Source organism: Chiloscyllium plagiosum, unplaced genomic scaffold, assembly GCF_037043375.1.
Source record: "Chiloscyllium plagiosum isolate Xiang-an unplaced genomic scaffold, Cpla_swu_hap1 HiC_scaffold_50, whole genome shotgun sequence".
NCBI lineage: Eukaryota > Metazoa > Chordata > Chondrichthyes > Orectolobiformes > Hemiscylliidae > Chiloscyllium > Chiloscyllium plagiosum.
This window is the reverse complement of record NW_028270188.1, coordinates 38,649,793-38,676,954: the sequence shown is the minus strand read 5'-3', so window position 1 is coordinate 38,676,954 and position 27,162 is coordinate 38,649,793. Positions and strand designations below refer to the sequence as shown.

Below are 27,162 nucleotides of genomic sequence, written 5' to 3'. Positions count from 1 at the left end.
CGAAGCCAGGCTTACTGCTCTGTAGTTTTTCGGAATATCCCTACTATCCCTCTTGTGTGTTGGGGCAAAATGAGCAACCTCCAGTCCTACTGCACTTCTCCTGTGATTAAGGATGCTACAAAGATATCTGTCAGTGACCCAGCTATTTTGTCTCTTGCCTCCCTCAGCAACGTGGGATAGATCACATCCGGTCCTCGTGTTTTGTGCACCTTAATAAGCTCTATCCTACCCAACACATCTTCCCTACTTGTGACATCGTGATCCAGAATAATCAAACATCTTTCTCTAATCTCAAGATTCATCATGTTCCTCTCCTCAGTGAACTTTAATGCAAAGTAATCAATCAGAATCTCACCCATTCTCTCAGTTTCGACAACATCCTTCCTTCATTATCCTTTACTGGGTCAATCTTTTCTCTTTTTACCCGCTTACTTCGTATGTAAGAATGAAATGTTTTGGGATTCTCCTTAAGTTTGCTCGCTAAAAGTACTCCTTTTTGGCCCACTTTATTCCTCCTTTAAGACTTGTCCTACTCTTCTGAAATTCCTCCAAGGCCAATTCTGTTCATTACTGCCGAGATCTTATATACGCTTCTCTTTTCCTCTTGGCTGGTCGTACAATTTCTCCTATTATTCACGGTTCACGAATGTTGCCCTTCCTATACTTTGCCTTCAACGGGCCTTGACTCTCCTCCACTATCTTTAACCTATCCTTGGAAGCTTCCTACATATCAAAGGTGGACTTCCCTTCAAATAGCTGTGACCAATCCACATTTTCGAGCTCCTGCCTAATTTTGATATAATTGTCCATGGCCCAGTTTAGTACTGTTCCCTTAGGTACGCTGTGTTCTTTATTAATGAGTATTTAAAAACTTAAAGAATTGTGGTCACTTTTCCAAAAGAAATCCCCCACCGCAACTTTTACTACATGTTCTGGCTTGTTCCCCAGTACCACATCCAATGTGGACGCTTCCCTCGTCGGACCATTGACATGCTACTCTAGAAAACTCTCCTGGGCGCATTTACAAATTCTACCCCAAATAGTCCTCTGACTCTACGTGTATCCCAGTCAATGTTGGAAAAATTTAAATTTCCCACGGAGAATGAGTTTGTTTGTGTGACTATCATGCATTTATATTTAAGACATTAATGGTAAACACAACCATGGATTGGCAAATTAAACACTCTGGTTAGGGGAAGATTGATTTTGCACCATTGCTTCTGCATGAACTCTTCTAAATCCGAAATATCGGAGCTTCTCGTTGAAGCATCCCTGATAATTTTACAACATTTTCAGCAGTGCTTAGAGGATCAAATACTCAAGATAAATGAAAGCTAACATGACTGTGATGCTTTTGCCTCATAGAGAATTGACGATCTCAAAATACAGAGGAGCAATACGTCAAAACATTGTTTTGAATGATGATTGAAATTACAGTGTCTCGCATTTTATGACCACCCATAGAGACATTTGCTTCCCATTTTCTTCAAGAAGATAATTTACATTAGAATGGCACACATTTGTCCTCACGCAACTTCGTCGATATAGATTGGTGTGTGAATTGTTAGAATAGAAGTAAAGTTGCAGAATGAGGGGGAAATGTGTTAATAATACTTATCTACCTGTAGGTCCTTTTTATCTAGGATTCTCATCCAATTAGAAGTGTTACAGGTATGCCATTTGACTTTCCAACTTCTTCCGAAATGAGCAGCATTTTTTGTAAGTTTAACAGTGCTAACAAATAAACAGAGTACAAAAGTCTAACTTCATTGAAAATGTATGGGAATGGAAACATTGAATTGGGTGGGGCCACATCTGGGTTTGCACAAAATAATGAAAGCAGAAAATAGTTTTTTGGCCAAACGTTTGTACAGGATGTCAGTTGAACAGAATTGGAGTGAAATGGTACGAGCAGTCGGGATTTGGAAGATGTTTTCTATTTTCCCAATATGTATTTATTGTAAACGAGTCCTTCTGAGAACTGTGGAGTCTAAATTTCAGAAAGGCACACGTCGTCCCAGTTTAACTCTGGTCGCACAAAGAAGCATTGATTCAGGTGGTGAGATATTGCAGCTAGTGTCTGAATCGAGAAATATTCTAAAGGTGGAAGATATTCTTGTTCAAATTCACCCAGAGCAGCGGAACTGAGGTTCTGTTCAATGTTGAAGAGAACGATTTGATCTTACCAGCACTGAAGTAAGAAGATCAACAAAGGGGAATTTTGAGGGTTAAAAATATATGACTGGAATGCTGGCACTTACTATCAATCCTACCAGACGCAAATAAAAAGAAGATAGTTAGATAATGGGAGCACGAATACAACTAGCAGTGAATTCAAAAGTTTCAACTATAAAAAGAATCTCTTTAGGAGCACTAATCGTATCTATAGTGCTGCACTGAAATTCAAGAATAATAATCCAGATATGTTCGTTTGATTTATAAATATACAAAAAAGAACAATTATCATTACTTACGTGGAACACCAACAATTGCAAGCATAGGATAGTAGAAGCATTGAACAATATAAAGTATATATTGGATCCGCCAAGCTACTGACATCCGATTGTAAAATACAGAAAGAAAGTAAACAGTCCAGGATAAACCTCTCTTAATTGGGATCGGATTCCAATTTTTTGATCCAAGTTTCTCAGCACTTGATGGAAAGTTCCACGCTGGTATTCGCAAAGCCTGGTGCATTATTGTACCATACAAATCTGTTACTGTCATATTCTGATCCATTTGTTGTTAAATTTCAATGGCGGGTTTTGGATTCAAGAGGATTTGCATAAGATGTCGATGTATTGACTCTTAGCTCCTATTCTGTCGGTCTCAGACTGTGTCTGTATCCACGTATCTCTGTTGGTGTCCAAGATCTTGGTTCCTCTGATACTGTTGGAAAAATTTATGGCAAGGATTCACTTACGTAGATAACAATCACGCAATCCCCGCTCAATTGATACAATTACAATCCATGGGGATGGACATTAATTAGTCACTGAACAAATAGTCATGTTATTCTGCTCAATGCAGTGCAGTCGGAAAGGAATTCATGGGAGGAGCCAATGATTCAATTACAAAAATAGCGAAGGGATGAACTTGAATATTTAAATCTACCATGTATGTGAGATGATGTTATATACCAAAGAATTATTGCAGCTATTACACCAAATGTAGTATTTGCATAAATTGATGCAGTGTCTTGAAGTTACGTATATAGAGTTACAAAAGTGATGCGGCAAAGTGTATTTCGAAGGATTAAGTACAGCAGCTGAAATCAACTGAATAAAGAGATTAGAAATGAATTTGAGATTCACTAAGAAATGAAAACATTAGCTGTGCTCAAAATACTGATCATTTCTGCAGGTTTGTGAGCCTGGGGATGAATGTGGAAATCGCGAAGGGTTAAGTGCTGGGAACAGGGATAGAGATAGGAAGTTTTATCGGGCTTGTGTGATCACGATAAGATAGAAGAATTGAAGCTGAAAACAAGTATATCGTTCGTCGTTAAAATTTTAGGAGTGCAAAAACTCAAATTCTAAAATTAGTTTGGACATTTGAGACATTAACCAGTAAGGCAAACGAGAAGTGTTTGCAACAACTCAGGAAACTTTAATATATTATAACACTATTGAGGCAGCGACCTGACAGGTGTACTACAACTGTTGCTTTCTGGTTCAGCTTAGGACGCAGGCATAAACTAAGTTGGTTCGTCTCCATTTTCAAAGCCTCGAGGATATTCCACTGCAGTTTTCCAGCAGCGTAACTTCAAACTGTCAGATAGGTATCTTAGTCAGTGAAAGCAGTTCTTTATTAATTCTTTCGAAGCCACAAACTAACAGCCTGGTGAATTGATGCATTACATGAGGACTGACCTTGACTACGTGAGATTTATTTCTCGTTGTGCTACAGACGCATTTTCAATCTATATTTGAGTCGAAAGTGGAGACATACGCTGATAGAACCTGAATATTGACGTTCTTGAGATCGTGTCTCAGTCCTCAGTCAATTGGCAATGCTGCATTGAATCGAGCATTTACTCATTTTTGACCATTTTCTTCTGCTGGGGTGAATGCTTTTAACAGTTCGTTCACCTGTATGCCTCAAATGCTAAACAAAGGCAGGACATAATGATCCGTATAAATAGTATTAAGGTCCAATACAGTAAATAACGACATATATAAAAACTTTATTTGCAGGTTGCCTCGTCTATACATATTTTATTTACTCAATTGTTCTTTATTTCATATACATTTCCAAGTCCCAGCTGCTTTCACATTTTCTTCATGAGGGCTACCAAACTGTGAGTAAACCATTTGTGTCTTATTTAACCTTGAAAATGTAGACCGTGAACTGAACTCTCCCCACATAACAAATGTATCGATAAACGCAGGGTTCTTTTCTAAACCTGCTTGAAATCCCATGGCATATTCCTTTTTCAAAGGAAGTGGTGTTACATATTGCTAGAGTTCAAAGAATTACCACCAACAATTGTATCGCTTAACACAAAATTTTCTTCTAAGCTTGCTTGCAATTCATGAAACATTCCTTTCTTCAAAGAAATTGAGTCACGTATTTTTCAAAGTTTACTGGCCACTATGAGTAATACTATGACATCATCTTAATAAGTTTATATGAACTGATTACGTAATGGTAACTGAATCAAATTGATGCAAGAATGTTAGCTTCCGGAGTACAGAAAAGTTGTAAAATACCACTGCTAATAAGAAAAAAGGAAACTCTTTGAGGTTGGGCAATATTATATGGAGGATTGTGGATTCCAAGGCAGACGAGAGATTTATGTAAGATTGAATTGTGTCATATACTTTTAAAGAGGTTTGATTTTAGTCATATGATGTCATGGCTAATTTGATAAAGAATACATTGCAATGTTTTCATGAGTGTGGCCATCTTCTGGTGCCATCTTAAAACGCAAAAAAAAAAGTTTTGACGTGCGATATAAAGGCAGATGAATAAAAATAAAATTGTTCAACTTTACTGTCCACTTCTTGAAGTTCTCCGCTATGAGCTATGATCCTGGTGGAGAGATAGCAGTCCCTTCACCGTACCACTGCAGCTAGGATGGAAATTGCCACAGTTCGAATCCGTCCTGCCCCACCAACGCCCTCGCTGGTATGAGACCTCGCTGGACTCGCCATTGCCACCGTTGCCCTGGGTAGTGTTCAGGCCAAATATCGAGTCTGCTACTGCCTGAGTCCGGAATAGAGTGCGAAAAGTATGCCACATGTGACAAGGTTCACGAAAGGCTGTTGCAACTAGAAAAGATTGTAGAAACCGCGAAGCATTTTAAGGCTGGAGGACGTTATCGAGTTCGGGAGTGCTGTATCTATCAGAGATGACTGTGTGGGTGGAAAGATTATCGCGGTTGACTGGGGCTCCAATCATATGGACGGTTCATATCTCGGAGATATTTCTAACTGTGTGTGAACTACTTAACATCAATGTTTTCTTTTAAAACAATGCAATACTGTCAGCTTTGATACTTGGCGTGAATTGTATCATGGACTGCTGAGATGAAGCTTGAAGTTATCATATGCAAGAGCGGACGGAGGTGCATTAAAAACTTCAGTCGAGATGTTAAAACAAACTAAATGGGTTCTGAATTGAAGACGCTGGGTGGCAACATGAGGTCTGCAAGCTAAGACATGAGTTGCAGCTCTTCACAGGCTAAATCATGAACATGTGTTTGGGAATTGGCTGCATAACACTGAAATAGTTGTAGGAAAAGCGCGAAGTCTGTAATCAAATGTCAAGGAAAGAAACCTGTGCCACTCTTGAATGCAGACAAAATGCCTTGTATATATCCCAGTTTTTTTCCCTTTGAGCACGTGGTCCTGGATATTTGGAAATGCTTCCCTCAGATCTCAACAGCTGATTCCAGTAATGTGAGCTCTTTTGATTCAACCACAGGGTGACTTCCAGCAGTCCAGTTTGGCGAGTTCCCATCTTGGCAGCTTTGACCCTGTTGGGTGGCCCTCTTTGGAAGCCTTCTTCAGTGACGACGAACAGTTATTATAATCTCGGACAGTCCCATCTTGAATTGGCTGTCTCAGCCTGACGTGACGGTTTCCCACAGCCGGGGTTTGCAGCCCAGCATTGTCAGATCATTCTGACATAGGAGAAAGGGAGCATTGCAGTTTCTGCAAATCAGAGTCGAAGACTGTGGCGATGGTGTAGCACAGCCAGTCAGACAGCATCCACGGAACAGGACAATCGACGTGTTGGGCACAAGCCCTTGATGAGGAATGAGGAGCTGGAAAAGAAGACCTGAGAGATAACTTGGATGGGGTGGGACTAAGGAGAAGGTAGCTGAAAATGCAATAGGTAAATGAGGTTGGGGTCAAGATGATAGCTCAAAGAGAAGGGTGGAGCGGATGGGGAGGACGAAGGTGGAAAGTAGGACATGTGAAGAGGATGTTGCCTCGTATGGATGGGACGTCTTACCAGGAAAGGCTTAGGGACTTGAGGCTGTTTTCGTTGGAGAGAAGAAGGTTGAGAGGTGACTTAGTAGTGACACATAAGATAATCAGGGGTCAGATAGGGTGGACAGGGAGAACCTTTTTCCAACTTTGGTGATGGCGAGCACGAGGGGGACATAGTTTTTTTGAGCGATGATATATTTAGGAAAGATGTCAGAGGTAGTTTCTTTACTCAGAGAGTAGTAAGGGTATGGAATCATTTGCCTGCAACGGTAATAGATTCACCAACGGAAAGTGCATTTAAGTCATCATTGGACAAACATATGGACGTACATGGTATAGTGTAGGTTAGATGGGCTTCAGATTGGTAAGATGGTCGGCGCGACATCGAGTGCCGAAGGGCCTGTACTGCGCTGCAGTGTTCTATGTTCTATTGAGGTTGAGGACCAGTTCTGCCAAGCAAATGGAAGCGTACTGGTGGGGATGACTGGAGAGGAAGAGATGGAAGTCATGGAAGCCTTCGTCGGGAAGAACAGATGTGTACAGAGACAGGATGTCCATGGTGAAGATGACTTGTTGGAAACCGGCGAAATGAATGTCAAGGAGGAGGTGGAGGGCGTTGGGGTGTCTTGACTATAGGTGAGGAGATCCTGGACCGTGGGGAAAGGAAATTATCAAGGTATGTGGAGATGATTTCAGTGGGCCAGGATCATTCTGAGACAATCGGTCAAACAGGGCAGAGAAGTTTGTCAATTTTGAGGAGGCAGTGGGTAGGGGTTCCCATTGGCTGATGAGGTGGGTTTATGCTCTGAGAGTTTGGTGATGGGATGGGACGCCATGGTCAATGAGGCAAAGGAAGAGATGCCTGTGAGTTGACACCTGGCTTCAGCAGTGCAAATTTCGTTGCGCCAAACTACCATTGCAAACCCCAGTCTCCCCCTCACCCAACACTTTGCCTGCTGGTTTCACTGTGAGTTTGGGTTTCGAGCGGAGCATGTGGACGGCTGAGCTTTGCAAAGGTGACATATTGGATTGTGTGAGGGGTGTCGACAGATGAGGTGGTCGATTTCCCGTCGTCCATTGGAAATAAAGAGATCAAGGACTGGTAACAGGCTAGCACGAGGTTCCAAGTGGTTGGGGGATGTTGGAGGCGAGAGAAGGGATCCTCGGAGGGTGGACCAGAGTCCTGTTGGAATGAAAAGAACAGAAGCAAAGGCATCAGAAGTATTCAATGCCATGGAAAGTGTTGAATTCATTTATCCGTGCCCATAGGATTTGAAGGTGAGACATTTGCTGAACGGTAGGTACAAATCAAAACAGGGAGCACGTCCGACAATTCTTTTGTTTATCTCAGATTGAAAATCAGCAATTGAGGTGTGGAAGACAGTTTTACACCTCTCCATACTTTTCGTTTCAAATTGTTTCTTAACATCTCTCCTGAACGGACTGAACATCATTTTCACATTCATTGCAGAAGCCCCACCCAATGGCATCAGTTTACTTTTATCACCCGCTTTTATCTTGTTAATATTTTGTCGGGCTTCATTCAGATTATTTTTTAACTTTGGAAATTCTAGTGAAAACAGGCCTCATTATAACCGATGGAGAAGTGCCTAAGCAGGTCTGATAGCATCCGTGGGAGAGAAAACAGAGTTAATATTTCTCGATCAGTGACCTTTCTTCTGAAGTAACACACCTGATCTCTCCTTTTACATTCAAACTTTATGAAACCGGAACAGATGATGGAACTCTGAGATCAGAAAGTACTGCACCAGCAGTGAATTTGGGAGTTTCTGTCAGTGGATAATTGCACGGAGAATGCTGCTCAGTGATTTTCTATCACTGGATGAGGCTGACCAGTCAGTGAGCTGGAGACATTTCTGTTCAAATGCGAAAACGAGAGAGCATAGTACTTTCAGATTAAAACAGATTCAATTGTCATAATGCCATATCAGAATCGCAAATAAAACGAATTATTGTGTCGGACATCTTTTTCACATGTATTTTTCGGTGAGAGGTGCCTTGTCCCTGCATGCAGCCCAAAGCTCCTTGATTTAAAATCTGAGCTGTTACATTCACAGACACATTGTCTTATACCATGTGGAAGATCTTTGGGGAGATCGAGTTTGCAGCTCAGCTTTTTTGCTTTTTGTTGTCAAATTTCTGCCATGAACAAATCAATTATAAGAACAAGATTAATCTCAACTCTGAAGGAGCATTTCTGCCCATACATCATAACGAACTAACAAAAGCAGAATCTGGAATCTTAAAGAAACAACGCTGTTCACTCAAACCCCATGAACCCCAACCTGAGATCATATATTATTTCACTCGACGTTGCATCGAGACAGTTTATTCCAAGTGTCAAAAAAAAACCTCAGAACTGTCATTCTTTCCGCTAGTGTGGTGTATGCCCTGTTTAAACAAGAACATTTCACTCACTGATTGAAATTTAAATCTTCCCATACATTGAACGTGTTCATTCTGCCAAGGCCGTTATTTATTCCCCTTCCACAATTGCACAGGATCTGGAGTCACATGAAGGACCAAGTGAGAAGAACATACTGCCTTTTCTGATAGAAATGCCGTCAGTGAACAAGATAGGCTTCCAAAAATGGAGACGTCTTTGACCTCTATTATTATCACTATTCATTCTGACCCATGACGGTGTATGACTTTACATAAATGTTTGAGATGTTTGGCCCTTCTCCTGTTGCTTTAAAAAGTGTTTACAAATTTAACACAAATCTTTAATAAAAGTTAACAGTGATGAATGAATAATGATGTATAATCATTACAAAAGCAGGTCCGACTGTTGAAATCGCCTGGATGTGGCTATGTATTTCTCAACTTGTAGTTACTGCTCCTTGGGTTTGATACATGGCAAGGAATTCACATTTTGAAAAGCTCAAGGTAGCTGCTCGCTGCCTGACATAATACATGGTAGTTTTAAAGAGTTAATGTATGTGTTGTTACACATCCAGCTCAGCCATCATGTATTGCACATTCCTATTTGTCGTTTAACTGAAAAACTTGTTAGACAATTTCAGGAAGCAGTTAAGAAGCAATTGCTTTACTGTCTAGAGGCACATATAGGTCAGGCAAGGTGGGGACAGTCTATTGCCTCATTCTTAAAGAGTAATAGTGGATCAGATGTGTTTTTTCAACAATTGATATTTAGTTAGATGGTCACTATGAAGCCACCAGGAGAAGGTAAGGCTGGTAGATGCTGGAGCTCAGAGTCGAGAGTGTAGTCCTGCGAAAGCACAGCAGATCAGATCGCATTCGACGAGCAGGAGAATTGATCATTCGTGCATAAACCCTTGAGCAGTTTCAGACGTTTCTTTACAATGCTAGGGAACATCAGTTAGCCTTCGGATGAACGCTTGGTGGTATGGACCGCATTCCATTTATGTGCAATGTTTCCTTGCGTTGGTGAACTCATTTTCTGCGCTGAAGTCATTTCTGTTCTTTTTCTCAGGGGGTGGTAGATGGGGGTCAAACTCGATGTGTTTTTTGATGGAGTTCCTGTTGGAATGTGATGCTTCGAGGAATTCTCGTGCGTGTCTCTGTTTGGCTTGTCCTTCGGTGGGTGATTGTCCCCGGCAAAGTGGTGACATTCCTCGTCTGTGTGTAAAGATGTCAGTAATAGTAGGTCATGCCTTTTATGTGGATAGTTGATGGTCATGCATCCTGGTGGCTAATTTGCTGCCTGTTTGTCCAAGGTAGAGTTTCTTACAGTCCTCGTGAGGTATTTTGTAAATGACTTTAGGTGTGTGTGTTGCGTCTGTAGGTTTTTTGAAGTTCGTTAGCTGCTGATCAGTGCCTTGGTGATTTTGTGAGATGTGGGTTGAAAAATGTGATGTTGGAAAAACACAGCAGGCCTGGCAGCATCCGAGGAACAGGAGCAGGGTTTATGCCCTAAACGTCGATTCTCCTGCCCCTCGGATGCTGCCTGGCCTGCTGTGTTTTTCGAGCATCACATTTTTCAACTATGGTCTCCAGCATCTGCAGTCCTCACTTTCTGCTATCTAACTTTGTGGGATACAATGATGCCCAAGCGTTCTGAATAGTCTGGCACTCCTTTCGGAGACTTATACTTACATGCAGATGAGGAAGGAGACCATTTCGACTGGGGCAACTCATGCATCCTACGACAAGCCAAACAGGCACGGACGAGAATTCCTCGAAGCATGGCATACAAACAGGAACTCTATCAACAAACACATTGACTTGGATCCCATTTATCATACAAAAATAACGGGAAATGGCATCACCACAGAAAATGAAGTCAACAACCGAAGGAAACCTAAACAGGTAAATAGAATGTGGGCCTTCCCATCAGTGCTTCTTCTGTAGGCTCAGTGATGATGTTTCCTAGTACGCTGACGAAAAGTCTGAAAACGAACCTGCCCACTCAGTGAGCAAACCTACATCAAAAACAGAATATATTTCCCAGATTGTCGAATGAAATCCAATCAAACGAGTGTGGATTGTACAACAACATACCCTATCCAAAAATCGTAAAGGTTATGCCAACTTGATGATGCTATTCAAGAAAACTGCAATAATCTCCAGAAGCACCCCCTGGCAAAAGAGGAAAAAACAAGCACAAGGTTCTTACAGTAAAGACAGAAATGGCAGAGAGATTCACAATGGAACACCTTCTCTGATGTAACGGTTTATTTGACAGCAGCCTCAAAACTGACTGACAGGTTCCTCTGAACACCTAGCCTGCTAAAACCCAACCCAAACTCATCCTAACCAGAAACATGCTGAATTTGGAGACCGATCCACTCGCTTTTATTGCACAAGGGCTTGATTTTAACTTCAAAGCTTCTTCAAGTAGGTCAAGGCAGACATGTCTGAACCTACAATTTTTCTCAAAACAGTTGAAAAAATCCAAGGAGCTGCAGCATTAGAAGACTACGCACAATACATGTCATATATCATAAAGAGAGGCAGAACTGCCAGCTCTGTCCAGACTGCTGCTACACATGATCCAACCCCTCAAAATATTAGAAGAATGCAGCCTAGACCCGAAATACTTTACTTGTTTTAAGTAGGTGTAAACTCGATCTTCCAGGAGTGATGCAGCTCCCCCAACAAGTCAGTTTTATACTAAGCCCAATTTACTTATCCACGATCACGAAACCCAATTAAGAATAACATAATTATTTGAAAACCCAACACACACGAAATCACAATTTGTCAAAAAGCTGTTGCAAATACTTGCAACATTCCCATAAACATCCCCCTGTTAATAAAAGTACAATTCAAACACATGTCCTTGAAGGAGAGATGTCAGAAGAAGAGATGATCACCATGTAACTGCTGCTTTGGTTTCCTGGCAGGGTCTCTGGGATCCAGGTAAAACGTGACCAGCAGCTGCAAACAAAACCAGCTTGCTGAAACCAAACTAAATTGAACCCTGAACTGGGAGAAGAGGTTTCATTGTACAAGTGTTTAAAAAATAATTAAAATGTTTCTCGGGGGATCCAAGATGGCGGCGACCCAGCAAGACTGAGTCTATAGTGCTCCTCCCAAGACTTGGGTACAGTTGGTCACCCACCCCCTACCACGCTCACCAAATCATTTATAATAGTTGTGTAATTTAATTAGTTGTGTAATATTACATTTAAACAATTTAATCCTAAGTAAAAATGACTAAAGGGAAGGGAGCTCGCAGCTCTCAGCAAGCAAGAACCCCTCCCCCACCGCTGCTGAAGCACGACCGAGAAATCCAAGAAATTGAACGCCGAGTCCGAGGGGCGGAGTGAAAGGCCGCGATCTCCGAAAATACCGCTCAATCGGCCGTGCATCAGGTCCGGACTCTCGAGCAGCGAGTCCGGAACTTGGAAAATCATATTAACGACCTCGATAATCGAGGTCGTCGAAAAAATATTCGTTTGCTGGGCCTTCCCGAACGGGAAGAGGAAGGCCAGCTTATAGCATTCCTGGAGCAGTGGCTGCCACAGCTTTTAAATCTGCAAGCTGGATCAGGCCAGGTAAGGGTGAAATGAGCCTACCGGGTCACAATACGCGGGACCGGCTCGAACCAGCGCCCGCGCCCGGTCCCGTTCCGGCTGCAGAGCTACAAGGAGAATCAGATACTCCGAGAAGCCTCTAGAAATCTCGGAAAAGACCCCTAAGCTATGATCTATAAAGAATCAAACATCATGCTATTTCAGGACTTTTCACAGGCTCTGGTTCGAAAGAGAAAGGCATTCGACGAGGCAAAGAAGCGTTTAAGGGACTTAAATATTCAGTACTCCTTACGCTACCCAGCGACGTTACACTTTAACCATGAAGGATCCGTATATAACTTTGGATCACCAGATAAGGCTAAGGAATTCTTGGACTTTCTTAGATAAACTGTAAGACATAATGGATGTTGGTCTGCCTTTCCCCCCGCTTTGGTTTATATCCCCCTTTTATTTCTCTTACCTTACTGTTTAATATTATCATGGGGGTAGGGAGAGGAATTTGATTTTCTCCCCCCCACCCTTGGGGTTGTTTTCTGTTATTATTTTATGTATATATGAGGGATGTATGTATATGTGTGTGTGCGTATATATATATATATATATTAAAGCTGGGGGTTTTGGTTAATGTTGGTGGGGGGAGGTGATTACCTTATTCAATTTTACCTCTGTCTCTAGGAGCGGGGTTGTTTTCCCCTTGTTATTTTGTATTATTATATTTAATTATTATTTGTTGAGGTGGTAATTTTATAGTTATATTTTTATATATGGCATTAACATTACCAAATATACCCAGGTGTTGGTATGGGTGGGGGTAGGGTGCTCACTGTTAACTCTAGCTTTGTATTCTCTTTGAATACTCCTCATTTTATTGAGGAGTGCCTGGGTCAAGGGTGGGGCATTGGTTGGGAGAGGATATGATGGACTTTTGGAGAGGAAGTGACACTCCCTGGGAACAAGGGGGAAAGTCTCCACTTAGATACGTTTTATATTTTTTTATTTAGAAATAGTTTTTTATTGTATTGTTGTGGGTGTATTAAAGAGGTTTTATTTTTGCAAATTTTATATGTTCTACGCTCGGGATGTTCTGGATAGGGTTCCCCCTCCCGAGGGGTCTCAGATTGGCCCAGAGGATTATGATTGATCAGTCGGTTAAGTCGTGCACCTGGAATGTCAAGGGGAGTAATTCGCCAGTCAAAAGGAAGAAAATATTATCAAATCTTAAGAAGGAAAGAGTTGATATAGCTCTCCTACAGGAGACACACCTGTCAGATAAAGAACACTTGAAATTACGACAGGGCGGAGTTGATCAGGCCTTTTTTTCTTCTTTTGGCTCAAAAAGCAGGGGAGTTGTTATTCTTGTTCGGAAAAATTTCCCTTTCAAAATCCTAAAGCAGATAAAAGACGAATCTGGACGATATAGCTTGATGAAAGCCCTCATAAATGGAGAGGAATATGGGATTTTAAATTTGTACTGCCCCCCAGCACACCCCTTTAAATTGGTAACGGAAGCGTTTTCATAATTGATGGATTTGATGCCCATCATATAATTATAGGGGGGGGGGGAACTTTAATTGTATTATGGATCCGGAAATAGATAGGATTCCCAAGAGTACTGCAGGAGTATCTCCCAAATCTAGACAATTGATGGATCTGAACAAAGAATTAGGATTAGTAGATGTATGGAGATGTCTTCATCCACAGGGCAGAGATTTTTCTTTCTACTCTAATCCATATAAATGTCATACCAGACTTGATATGTTTTTTGCCCCCTCGACTTTTTAAAATTCTATATTATCCTGTAAAATAGGTAGTATAGCAATTTCTGACCACGCTGCTGTTATATATGGAAACGAAGGCGAGGAACAATGGGACATCCCCTCGGCATTGGCGTATGGACCCCTTCCTAATGAAAGATAGTAAATTTGTAAAGTACTTCTCTCAAGAATTTAAAACTTTTTTAGAAATTAATTCAGGTACAGATAGCAACCCGTCAATGATGTGGGAGAACATCAAAGCTTACACGCGAGGCTTGATCATTTCCTACTCAGCGACCCAGAAGAAATTAAAGGGAGAACAACAGCGTCTGCTTGAAGCCCGCTTGAAAGCGGCTGAAACAGCCTACAATGATAGACCTATTATTAAATTGCAAAGGATTACAGCTCTTAGGACAGCTCTAAACACTACGCTTACTCAAACGGCTAAGAGGGAAATATTATTTGCAAAACAAAGGTTATATGAATATGGCGGCAACCGGGTAGATACTTAGCATTTCTTGCAAAGAAAAAAAGGCCCGTCAGACTATTACATCTATCAAGGAAAGTACGGGTATTTTGTCTCATGATCACAAAAAGATTAATGCGATCGTTAGGTAATTTTATTCTGAGTTATATAAATCACAGGATTGTGAAGATAGGACGAGGAGGCTGGAGTCATTTTTTAAAAATTTGACTTTTCCAGGCCTAACTCCGGAACAAGTATCGGTCCTAAATGCTCCTCTTACACTCGAAGAAATACTTGATGCGATTAGGCAACTTCAGAATGGTAAGGCGCCGGGCCCAGATGGTTTTCAAGCTGAATTCTATAAAGAATTTACAGAAATACTGGCTGGTCCACTTATGGACATGTATAACTATGCATATTGTCAGGGCTGTCTCCCGCCTTCGCTGAAAGAGGAAAATATCTCTCTTCTCCTTAAAAAAGGAAAGGACCCAGAAGATTGTACATCATACAGACCAATATCCTTGCTAAATGTAGATTTTAAAATCCTCTCTAAAACGTTAGCACTGAGACTAGAAAGGATACTGCCATATATTATAAAGGAGGATCAGACGGGGTTTATTAAGGGCCATAGATCATCCAATAATGTTAGAAGGGCTCTGAATATAATTCAAGCCTGTCATCAGGGAAAGATACCAGGAGGAGTGGTTTCATTGGACGCGGAAAAGGCATTTGATAGGGTCGAATGATCATATTTGTTTTACGCATTGGAGAGGTTTGGCGTTGGACAGGTGTTGACCAAATGGGTCTCAACATTGTATAGTGATCCCAAAGCAGTTGTGGTTACCAATGGATTACGTTCGGAGAGCTTCAGTGTGGGTAGGGGCTGCCGTCAGGGATGTCCCCTCTTGCCATTGTTATTTACGCTAATAATTGAAGCAGTCGCAGAAGCTATAAGAGCTGATCCTAATATAGTGGCCCCAAGGATTGGTACAGGTAAACATAAAATTACCCTTTATGCAGATGATGTTCTTCTATTCCTCAGTAACCCTCTGATGTCCACACCTCGCCTAATTCAAGTTATCAATACATTTAGTGCATTCTCAGGTTATAAAATAAATTTTTCAAAATCGGAGGCTATGCCAATGCGTGGCCTTGCTATGATACCCCGCTTAGTGGACGGATCCCTTTTTCCCTTTCGCTGGTCCCTGGAGGGCTTCTTATATATAGGCATTTTTATTACTCCAGTATTTGGTCAGTTGTATAAGGCTAATTTTGTGTATTTATTGGAAAGGATAAGGCAGGACCTCCAGCGATGGGGAGACCTATAAATTTCCTGGTTGGGTACAATAGAACTAATCAAAATGAATGTCCTGCCCCGTCTCCTATATCCTAAGAGAATGCTTCCGGTGATGCTGCCGAGGACGGCTTTATGTAAATTATATGGCTAGCTGGGTTCCTTTATCTGGAATCATAGGCGGTCCCTCATTAAGCTGAAGAAGCTACAGCTTCCACAGGCAAGGGGTGGATTGGAATCCCCAGACTTTAGGAAATATCGGTTAAGTTCCCTTTAGGTTACATAGCTGATTGGGTCTTGTCTGATCCACAATCAATCTGGTTGGACATCGAGGCCTCTCAATTAAAATACCCACTTATTAATCTTTTATTCTCAGACAAGAGGAAAATCATTACAGATCACTGTAAAAACCCTATAATACTAAATACAATCAAGGCTTGGAATATAATGCGGCAAAATGAGGGCAATTCACATAAAACATCCCCCGATGCACCGATAATGGGCGCATGGGGATTCCAACCGGGGTTAACAGATGCCACTTTTAAATTCTGGAGATCCAGGGGTATCTCATGTCTAGGGGATCTATTTAAGGACGGGGTCCTGATGTCTTTTGAACAGCTGCGTCAGAAATTCGGATTACCCAATGGAGACCTCTTTCGATGCTTCCAAATTCGAGATTATATACAGAAGAGGACTACGTTATTAGATAGTCTTGAAAAATCCGATAGAGAATGTAGTGTCCTACGACCAGTGGGGGTATCTTCCGTCAGTACTATTTATCATTTACTACATGATAAAGTATCGGGAGATAGGGATAATCTGCTTAAAACATGGGATCAGGATTTGGGACTAGAAATCTCTACAGAAACGTGGAATGATATTTGGAAAAATGCTAGAAGAATGACTATTTGTAACAGAACCCAGGCTATCCAGCTGAAGATACTTCATAGGGCCCATATAGCACCAATTCGATTGGCAAAAGTTAAGGCAGGAGCATTTCCAATGTGTCCTAAATGCAAAATAGAGGTGGGCACTCTTATACATTGCTTATGGACCTGTCATAAGATCCGTAGATATTGGACTAAAGTAGCAAGTACCCTGACAGAAATTTTAGGAACGGAAATTAAAGTAGACCATGTATCTCTCCTCTTGGGCTTTTCGAAATTTCCCTCCCTGGACACGTACGGGAAGAGACTATTTTCGATTCTTTCTTTCTGTGCAAGGAAAAATATTTTGGTGAACTGGGCGGCTGAGGGCCCCCTTGGACTTTCAAATTGGCACAGACTAATTATGGAATGTATTCCTCTTGACTTCCTTACAAATATGGTGCACCGAAAGACCGGATTATTTTATAAAATATGGCAGCCCTTCTTGAATTACATAAATACAGATATTTCGGCTATCCTAACAAACCTGGCTGGTCCGGGGCCCCTCTGGGGAGGAATCCCGCATGAATGCGGGTTTTATTACATCTGATGCGAACACATTCCGAGCATGTAAGAGACTTAAATATACACTCTGGTTAGTTGTAGGTTAGATTAGTAGATAGTTGAGTTTTTTTTCTTTTTTTCGGTTTGTTTTGTTTTGTTTTGTTTTGCTAAATTTTGGCTATTGTATATTTGAGCTAATTGTATATCAATGTTTATATCTGAGAGTTTTGTTTATTTTTGTAAACTTGTAAAAATGTCAAATTTCTAATAAAAATATCTATGTAAAAAAATGTTTCTCAAGTAGATATTTCCGACATGTCAGAGCGTCTGTATTTACGAAGGCTCTGACATAAAAACAAGGACAGTCTTAAGATACGGGGTAAACTCCTGCTTAATTTAAACCAGCAACACAGGAATGTTTATCTCATGCAGTAATCCGTGAAAACTTTAGAGGCCAAGACTTTGTCACAGTAAAAATTATCAACTTTATTTCTGAAAGTATAACAGAGAATAATTAACTGACAACTATTTGCACCTCCTTTCTCCAACCTATGTTTACTTTCTCGACGATAACACTCGTCTAATATATATCCCAAATTAGATTTACAAGAAAATACAACTTTTAAAGCTAAGCAACGTTCGAATCTTCTCTTTATCTTTTCCGGTAGATTTGCTCTCCATGTCAGTGTTGAGGTTTTTCTCTGTGCAATCTCCTTCTCTGGACAAGTACCTCTCAGAGAGCTCTGGCGAGCAGTCTATAATCTGCTCGTCTGTTGGCAGTTCTCCTCCCAACTGTTCAATTGTCCCCTGTCTTATACCCAAAGCATCCGATTGTGTCATTGGCTTTAAAGATTGCCAATATCCTCAATTTAAACTTGACTAGAATTTTGTAATTCTTCGGAATATAATTTCAACTGACTAACCGATTTCGAATCTGTTTTGTCGTTTCCAGGTAACTAGCTACTACAGTAGCTAGATCACATGTTACATAGTGATATCACTTCCAGCTTTTACTGTCTTAAAGGTATAGTGCACCCACATTTTCATAACAACAAACTGACCTTGTTAATACAGCAGCATTATCACACTCTCCCCTTTTAAGAAATGAATCATCAATTTCCAAAGATGGCTCAATTTTAAAACCCATTAAGCTTACAGTGCTTGCAGACTGTAACACAACATACATTACTTTGACTGCATCAATACATTCTGTTTTCAATAAATTTGCTCCTCTTATCAAATGCATCGGTTTCTCATCCAAGTCTTGAAATTGCATTTTTTCATGTTTTCTCGTCCTGGCACGTGCATAATATTCTGGCATTTTTGTCTTTATCATTGTTCACAAACTTCGATGGGTTAGGGTCAATATATATGATTGTCCCAGATACGTTGCTAGTAACATAAACATTGAAATATTGTAACACAAACAACAAACTCAAAGTCTCCTTCTCCACTGTGGAATATCTCGGCAAATGAATGTTCAACTTCCTGGAAAAATATATCCGCTATGTCTTTCTACCTTCCAGTCATCTTGCTGCAAAAGCACAGCAACGACACCGACATCACTTGCATCGATGGCCACCTTAAATGGCTTTGCATATGCAGGTGTACCTAAAACTCAGGTTGTCGTTAACACAGCGTTCCAGCGAATAGATGCCTTCTGACAGTCGGCTATTCACTGAAACTTATTGTCTTGCTTTAGTAAACCAGAGAGTGGAGCAGCCAAACTGTTTAATTTGGGACGAATTTCCAATAGAACCCATTCAATCCCTGGAGCTGTCGTACTGTTCTTTTTTTGTTGATGATCTGGGAGACTCCAGAGTTTATTCTGTTTTTTTTTATTCAATGGGGCCATTTGTCCATGTCTGATAAAATGTCCGAGGAGGTTGAGTCGCGCTTTGACAAATACATTCTTCGCCAGGTTTTTCACCAAGACTGCCCCCCGAAGTTAATCGAACAATCTCGATAAATTTTGCATATGTTCATCCATGTGTGCCTAAAAATCACCGGGTCATGAACTTAAAATACACAATTTTGTCATGCGAATTTGCCTTATTGGTTAGTTTTTGAAATGTGGCTGACACATTATTCATACAAAACAGCATTGTTGGAAATGGAAGAGACTTCAGAGTGTGGTGCTGGAAAAGTACAGCAGGTCAGGTAGCATCCGAGGTCCAGGAGAATCAACGTTTCTGGCATAAGCCCTTCAGCAGAAGCCCATCATTCTCCATCTGTTTTCGTTATGGGTCCTTGCCAGTGCATTTGAGAATAACCGCTGGATGCCCTGAATTCAAAAATGGAAACAGAAATCAGGAAATATAGCCCAGTTAAGGTTTAGATGGAAATTGTCGTAAATTGTTATTCATATAGATACAGCAGGACACATTGATCCGTTCAAATTAATCTGGCAGTTGTTTTATGATTCTATTGACATTTCTTAAATGACATAAAATGTACCATTCAAAAAAATGAAGCTGCACCAGTACTATGCTGATTTTCTTCAAATAAAGTAATATGCTCAATATCATGCCAGAAATTAAAGATTTGAGCTATAAATGGGAATATTTGAATGGGAGAACGCTATTTATTTACATGCTAACCACCTGAAAGCAACACTTGCATTTACAATTTTTCTGAGGCTTTATCTTGTTTTCACGATTTCTCGGCTGTTTTCCATTTGGCTCAATCTGCCTCGTCTTCACCATGGATGTGCAATCCTTCTGCGCATCCATCTCTTATCAGGCTTCTGTAACCGTTGTCTGCTTCCTCCTGAAACAGAGACCTAAAATGTCCCATCCAGCATCATATATTTTCACAGTTTTGAGCTTACACATAAACGTTGTTTTTTTTTTCACTTGTTTCTGTCACCTCCTTCAGTACCTGCATCCCTCCCTTTCTCTGTAACCTGGTCCACCTCCAACATTGCACCGTATCGGGGCAAACTCCTACAGATCCCGCACATATCTCTCTCTCTACAACGTCCTCTTGCACCTCCATATCTCTTTCCCCCTCCAGATTTGAAATCTCTGCTTATCTCTAACATTTCCTCCCAACAGACCTCCTTAACTCTTATCTTCTCCAGTCTCTACATCCCTCCCTCTGGAAATCATTGCCAACATGAAATGCATCTTATCTCTGTAACCCACTCCAGCAGCTATATCCATCTCTCTATATGGAACTAACTCTAACATCTGCATTACTCTTTATGCCTGGAATATCTATCATCCATCCACTACACCTCCCCATATCTCCATCACCAGCTCAAGCCCAATTCCCCTTCATAATCGCTGTAATCTCCCCCAGCTCTGACACACCGTTCTATCTCTGTAATCTCTCACACACAGACAATTTCGTAACACGTACAGAACGATTTCTACTTTTAATGTTTGTATCAAAAAGCTCATGTCTCCTTTCGTAGTCTCAATGTGAAGAATTAAGTGGTAAGGTAATTCAAAGTGAGTAATACACTCCAAGTTGTGGTAGTCATTGACCCATGGAGTACAAAAGAGGCCAATTCAGCCATCGACAGGCTAAAAATATATTACTACGAATGATAGTCCTAATTTCCCTCTTTCGGCCCAAAGACTCAAGTGATGTAACACTTCAAGGCACATCCAAGAACCGTGTAATTGTCTTGGGCTTTGATGCGTCAACTCGCCTCCCAGAAAATGTATTCCAGATTCTCACCAGCCTCGGGGTGCAAACAGTATTCTTCAATTCCCACTAAGCCGTCTACCTTTCCTTTTAAAATGATGTCTCATCTCGACTAAACCCTCGACGAAAGCGAATTGTTGCTTTCTATTCACCCTATGTTCACGACCTTATTCATATCCACCAATCCCTCCTCAACTTTTACTTTGACTGAGTAAACAATCCGAGTTCTTCCAGCGTCGTTTCACAGCGGAACTGTTCCAGCCCAAGCAACATTCTTCAAAAGGGTGTGCATTCATCCAGTTCAATCACATTCTTCCTATAATACGGTGACAAGAGTTGGAAAAGAACTCCAGCTGCGGCCTAACCAATAATCCACGCATTTCCAAAATGACCAACTGCAACTCACTTCCTAATTACCCAAAAGCTGTTCTCTATCCAGAAGCTACAAGAAATGTTTCTAATGTAATACAACCCACTCAACTGGATGAATAAAACACTAACAACACTCAAGAGATCTAGTCCATCCATGGAGAGCCGCCCATTTGATGGACATCATTACATCAATATTCACTCTTACAACTTCTGATACACGGTAACAGCTGTACGCACCATCAGTAAGATGCACTGCAGAAATTCAGAAGAGCTCCTTAGGCAACACATTGCAAACGCAAACCATTTGTAGCAAAGGTGGCACCATCTGCAAGTTCTCCTCCAAACCTCAGATCAATATGACTAGCAAAAGCTTTGGTGATCTTTCACATCCACTGACTCAAAGTCCAGGGCATCTAATGGGAAATCTAATGCTGTAATTTTAACGATAACGACTTCACATGACTATAAATGCTAAACCAACAGCAACACACTACTTCCAAACGTGACCAACCTTCCAAAACTTCAGAAAAACAATCCCTAGGATTTTCCTAACTCTGCGAGTAACCCTAACCCTTGCCATAATCCTGATGCTCGCTGGAAATTCAACTCAGTCCGAGCCTTCAATACATCAAACCCCAATATTCCTCTAATATTGACATGAAAAATGGATCTGAAATTAATCCTAAAACTAATATGAACGCCAGATCAAATCTTATCGTTTGCATAACACTAACAGTGATCTCATTCACAAGCATACATAGAAGCATACAAAAGTATAAAATAATTGCAGTCGTAGGCTATTCGATCCTTTAAGCCTGCACTTCCCTATAATTTGATCATGTTCGATCATGCAAACTCAGCATCTTATTTAAGTTCGCACTCCTTACCCCTTTGTGCCTTTACTCGCATGGGCTGCATCCAGCTCCATCTTGAACATATTCAAAGACCCGGAGGGCAAAAAGGGGACTCTTACTCTCTAAGTGAAGAAATTCTTCATCATATCTCTCTGCAATGGCTAATCCCTTATTCGTAATCTGTGACACAACGTCCAACAACTCCCCGACATTGGGAACATTCTTCCTGCATCTAGTCTGCCCAGTCCCATCGGGATTCTATATGTTTTGATGAGATCCCTCCTCGATCTATTAGATTCCAGTGAGTACAAGTCCAGTTGATCTAATTTTTTGTCGTTTGTCAGTCCTGCCAACTCGGGAATCAGTCTGTTGAACTTTCGCTTGTCTCCCTCAATAGCAAGAATTATCTTCCTCAGATAAGAAAATCAAATACACAAAGTGTGTCCACACCAAGGCCCTCTTTAACTACAATAAGACGTCTTTACCATGACTCTCATAGAACATAGAACATAGAACAATACAGCACAGAACAGGCCCTTCGGCCCACGATGCTGTGCTGAACTTCTAACCTAGATTAAGTACCCATCCATGTACCTATCCAAATGCCGCTTAAAGGTCGCCAATGATTCCGACTCTACCACTCCCACGGGCAGCGCATTCCATGCCCCCACCACTCTCTGGGTAAAGAACCCACCCCTGACATCTCCCCTATACCTTCCACCCTTCACCTTAAATTTATGTCCCCTTGTAACGCTCTGTTGTACCCGGGGAAAAAGTTTCTGACTGTCTACTCTATCTATTCCTCTGATCATCTTATAAACCTCTATCAAGTCACCCCTCATCCTTCGCCGTTCCATCGAGAAAAGGCCGAGAACTCTCAACCTATCCTCGTACGACTTCCTCTCCATTCCAGGCAACATCCTGGTAAATCTTCTCTGCACCCTCTCCAAAGCTTCCACATCTTTCCTAAAGTGAGGCGACCAGAACTGCACACAGTACTCCAACTGTGGCCTAACCAAAGTCCTGTACAGCTGCAACATCACTTCACGACTCTTGAATTCAATCCCTCTGCTAATGAACGATAATACTCCATAGGCCTTCTTACAAACTCTATCCACCTGAGTGGCAACCTTCAAAGATCTATGTACATAGACCCCAAGATCCCTCTGTTCCTCCACCTGACTAAGAACGCTACCATTAACCCTGTATTCCGCATTCTTATTTGTTCTTCCAAAATGGACAACCTCACACTTGGCAGGGTTGAACTCCATCTGCCACTCCTCAGCCCAGCTCTGCATCATATCTAAGTCCCTCTGCAGCCGACAACAGCCCTCCTCACTGTCCACAACTCCACCTATCTTCGTATCATCTGCAAATTTACTGACCCACCCTTCGACTCCCTCATCTAAGTCATTAATAAAAATTACAAACAGCAGAGGACCCAGAACTGATCCCTGCGGAACTCCACTTATAACTGGGCTCCAGGCTGAATATTTACCATCTACCACCATTCTCTGACTTCGACCGGTTAGCCAGTTTTCTATCCAATTGGTCAAATTTCCCTCTATCCCATGCCTCCTGACTTTCCGCATAAGCCTACCATGGGGAACCTTATCAAATGCCTTACTAAAATCCATGTACACTACATCCACTGCTCTACCCTCATCCACATTTTTGGTCACCTCCTCGAAGAATTCAATAAGACTTGTAAGGCAAGACCTACCCTTCACAAATCCGTGCTGGCTGTCCCTAATCAAGCAGTGTCTTTCCAGATACTCATAAATCCTATCCCTCAGTACCCTTTCCATTACTTTTCCTACCACAGAAGTAAGACTAACAGGCCTGTAATTCCCGGGGTTTTCCCTATTTTAGAATCCCTATCTCAAATTATCTCGCTTTACCTTTGGTTTTCCTCACTGCCTGCTGCACCTGCATGCATAGTTAACCTGTCTCTGTGAATAACTCAAATGTATCAGAGAAATTAAGCATAACAGTTAGGAAAGGAAGGAGGCCGTGTTGAGTAATCTAAAAGAAATTAAGATGTCCAAGTCCCCATGTCCGGATAGGATCTATCCCTGATTTCTGAGGCAAGCAAGAGAGGAAATAGCTGCTGCCTGACCAGATATCTTTGCAGCATACTTGAACAAAGGTAATGCCCTGAGGACTGGAGAGTTGATAATGTTATCTCCTTATTTCGAAAGGGTGGAAAGAATAAACCAGATAAATATAGACGCCGAGACTGACATCAGTGTTGGGCATGCAGCTGGCGAAGACTCTGAGGGTTACGAACTATTCCCAGTTGGAAGAAAAGGAGCTTATCAGTGATAGGCAACATGGTTTTGTACAGGGAAGGCCATATCTTATGAAACTAGTAGAATTCTTTGTGAAGTGAAAAAGTTGATTGATGAGGGCAGGGCTGTCGCTGTCAAATGCATGGACTTCAGTAATGCACTTAATAAGTTTCCCCATGTTAGGCCGATGGAGAAAGTGAAGTCACATGAGCACAGGTAGCATTAACAAGTTGGATTGAGAACTGGTTGGGCAACAGGTGACGGAGAGTAGTAGTAGAAGAAATGAGTTTCACAAAATGGAAAACTGTGTCCAATTTCTTTCCAGAGGGTTGCGCTTTGGAACACTCCTCTTAGTGATCGACATATCACTGATCTGGAAGAAGGTGCGCGTGGTCTAATTAGCAGGTTTACAGATTACAGTAAGATTGGTGGAGGAGTAGACAGTGAAGGGAGCTGTCAGAGAATACAGAAGAATATAGATCAATTGGAGAGTTAGACGGGGAAACGGCCAATGGAAGTCAATCTGAGCAAATGTGAGGTGAGGCGTTTTGGAACAATGAATTCAAGAGCGAAATCTGTGGTAAATGGGAAATCCATGGGGAAATTGATGTACAGAGAAATTGTTAATATCCATTGCATGCGGAAGTTGGCAACAGAGGTCAATACAGTGGTCAAGAAGGCATATGGCATGCTTTTCTTTATCGCATGTTGTACTGATTACTGGATTTGGCAGGCCATGTTACAATTGCGTAAGACTTTGGTTCAGCGAACTGTTCTGGTTGCCACTTTATGAAAAGAATGTGGATGCTTTGGAGGGCGTGAAGAGGATATTCACTAGTATGTTGACTCGTTAGGAAGGTGCTAGTCAGGAAGATGGGTTAAGTTTTCCTGTCCTTCTAAATGCACCATTTTTTGAAAATTGAACACGTGGAAACAAACATGTTCCATCTAAACAGTCTGACACTTCTGTCCTTACGTTTCTCCACAAACGTCAGTGGGTTATGATCAGTGCATACGTCTGTCTCATATGCATTACCAGTAACATTAACACTGAAATATTATAGTGTCAACACCGAGCTCAAAGTCACCTTCTTAAAGGTGGACTATGTCTGCTGCTGAATATTCAACTTTCAGTGAAATACCCGATAGGTCTTTCTATCTTCTCGTCGTCTACTTGCGACAGCACAGCATTGACATCGACATCATTTGCATTGACAGCCACCTTGAACAGCTTTATGTATTTCGGTGCGGCTGAAACTTGGACAAGAATAGAATTTTCAGGTTGTCAAATGCCATCTGGCAGTCTGCTGTGCTCTGAAACGTCTTTCCGTTCTTGTGCACTTCAGTGCCTGGACTATGCTCACTACTAAGTTTTGGGACCATTTTCGATAAAATCCACTCAATCACACGAACCGTAGTAAAGCTCCACTTGATAATGTTATGCGAAACTACCCAATTGCTTTAGTCTTTAGACCCCATGGCGACGTTTGTCTATGTCAAGTTACATGGCCCAGGAACGTGACTTGGATTTCGGCAAATTCACGATTGGCCAGGATTATCGCCACATCTGTCTTTCGAAGTCGGTCGAACAAGTCTGATAAATGTTGTGAAAGCTCCTTCCATGTGAGACTGAAAATATTAGGTGATCTATATAAGCAACACAGTGGGGTAATCCTTCCGTTACCTTATTGGTTCGTCTGTGAACTATGGTTGGCATATGTTTGATGCCAAATGGCATCATATTAAACTGATATAGTTCATTCAGCTTCAAAAAACCCTAAACTGCTTTTGCTCTTTCTGACAAAGTTAGTTGCCAGTATCTCCTGACCAAACCAAACTTAGAAGTATAAGTTTTTTTTTTATCTGACCTTCTCCACACGGTCTTCCAAACGCGGATTCGGATATGCATCAGTGTTTGTAACTACGATGACTTCGCGGTAGTTCACGCATAACCGTTGGTTACTATCTGCTTTTTGCATCATAAACATGGGTGATCTCCAATCACTGTAACTCATATCGAATATGTTGTCTTGGAAAATGCGTTCAATCTCGTTTATAAACTGTGCCAACTTTAGAGGTTTATGCCCATAAGGATGTTGATTAATCGGAACAGGATCTCCTGTGTCTACATCCTGCACAATTATATTAGTACTTCACAGCCTAAACACTCATCTCTACACGAAATAGTAAGAGCTTTTTCAGGTCATTTCGATTTTCCTCTGGAAGATAACTCAAACTGCATCGCAAAGTTTTGCAAATTCCTCATTGTCCAACTTAATTTGAGGAATGTCCAATTTAGAATCCTCTGAACTTCCCTCTGTTGCAATAAATAATAGATTCTCTTCTTGCTTTCTTTCCCTGTCAAAACACCTTTGGAGCATATTCACATGACACTCTGTGAGATTCATTTCTGTCTGGAGTCCCTGTCAGTCATTTCACTTCACTCATTTTTCTTTCAATTGGATACTGTGTACGAAATCTTGCTTTTAAGGGTTCTGTCATCACTGAAAGTAACAGTTCCTTATCCCTGAGAACAAAACTGCGATGTTTTATTTCTTGTATGCTTCCTGTTTCATTGTATATTGTAATACTGTTAAATGCTGTCCAGCCAACTCCCCAGCTG

At 41.3% G+C, this 27,162-nt stretch overlaps 1 pseudogene; it reads right to left on the bottom strand.

Annotated features, from left to right (window-relative positions):
• The window catches only part of LOC148135276 (uncharacterized), an 85,514-nt pseudogene that overhangs the window by 4,333 nt on the left and 54,019 nt on the right, over positions 1 to 27,162 (bottom strand).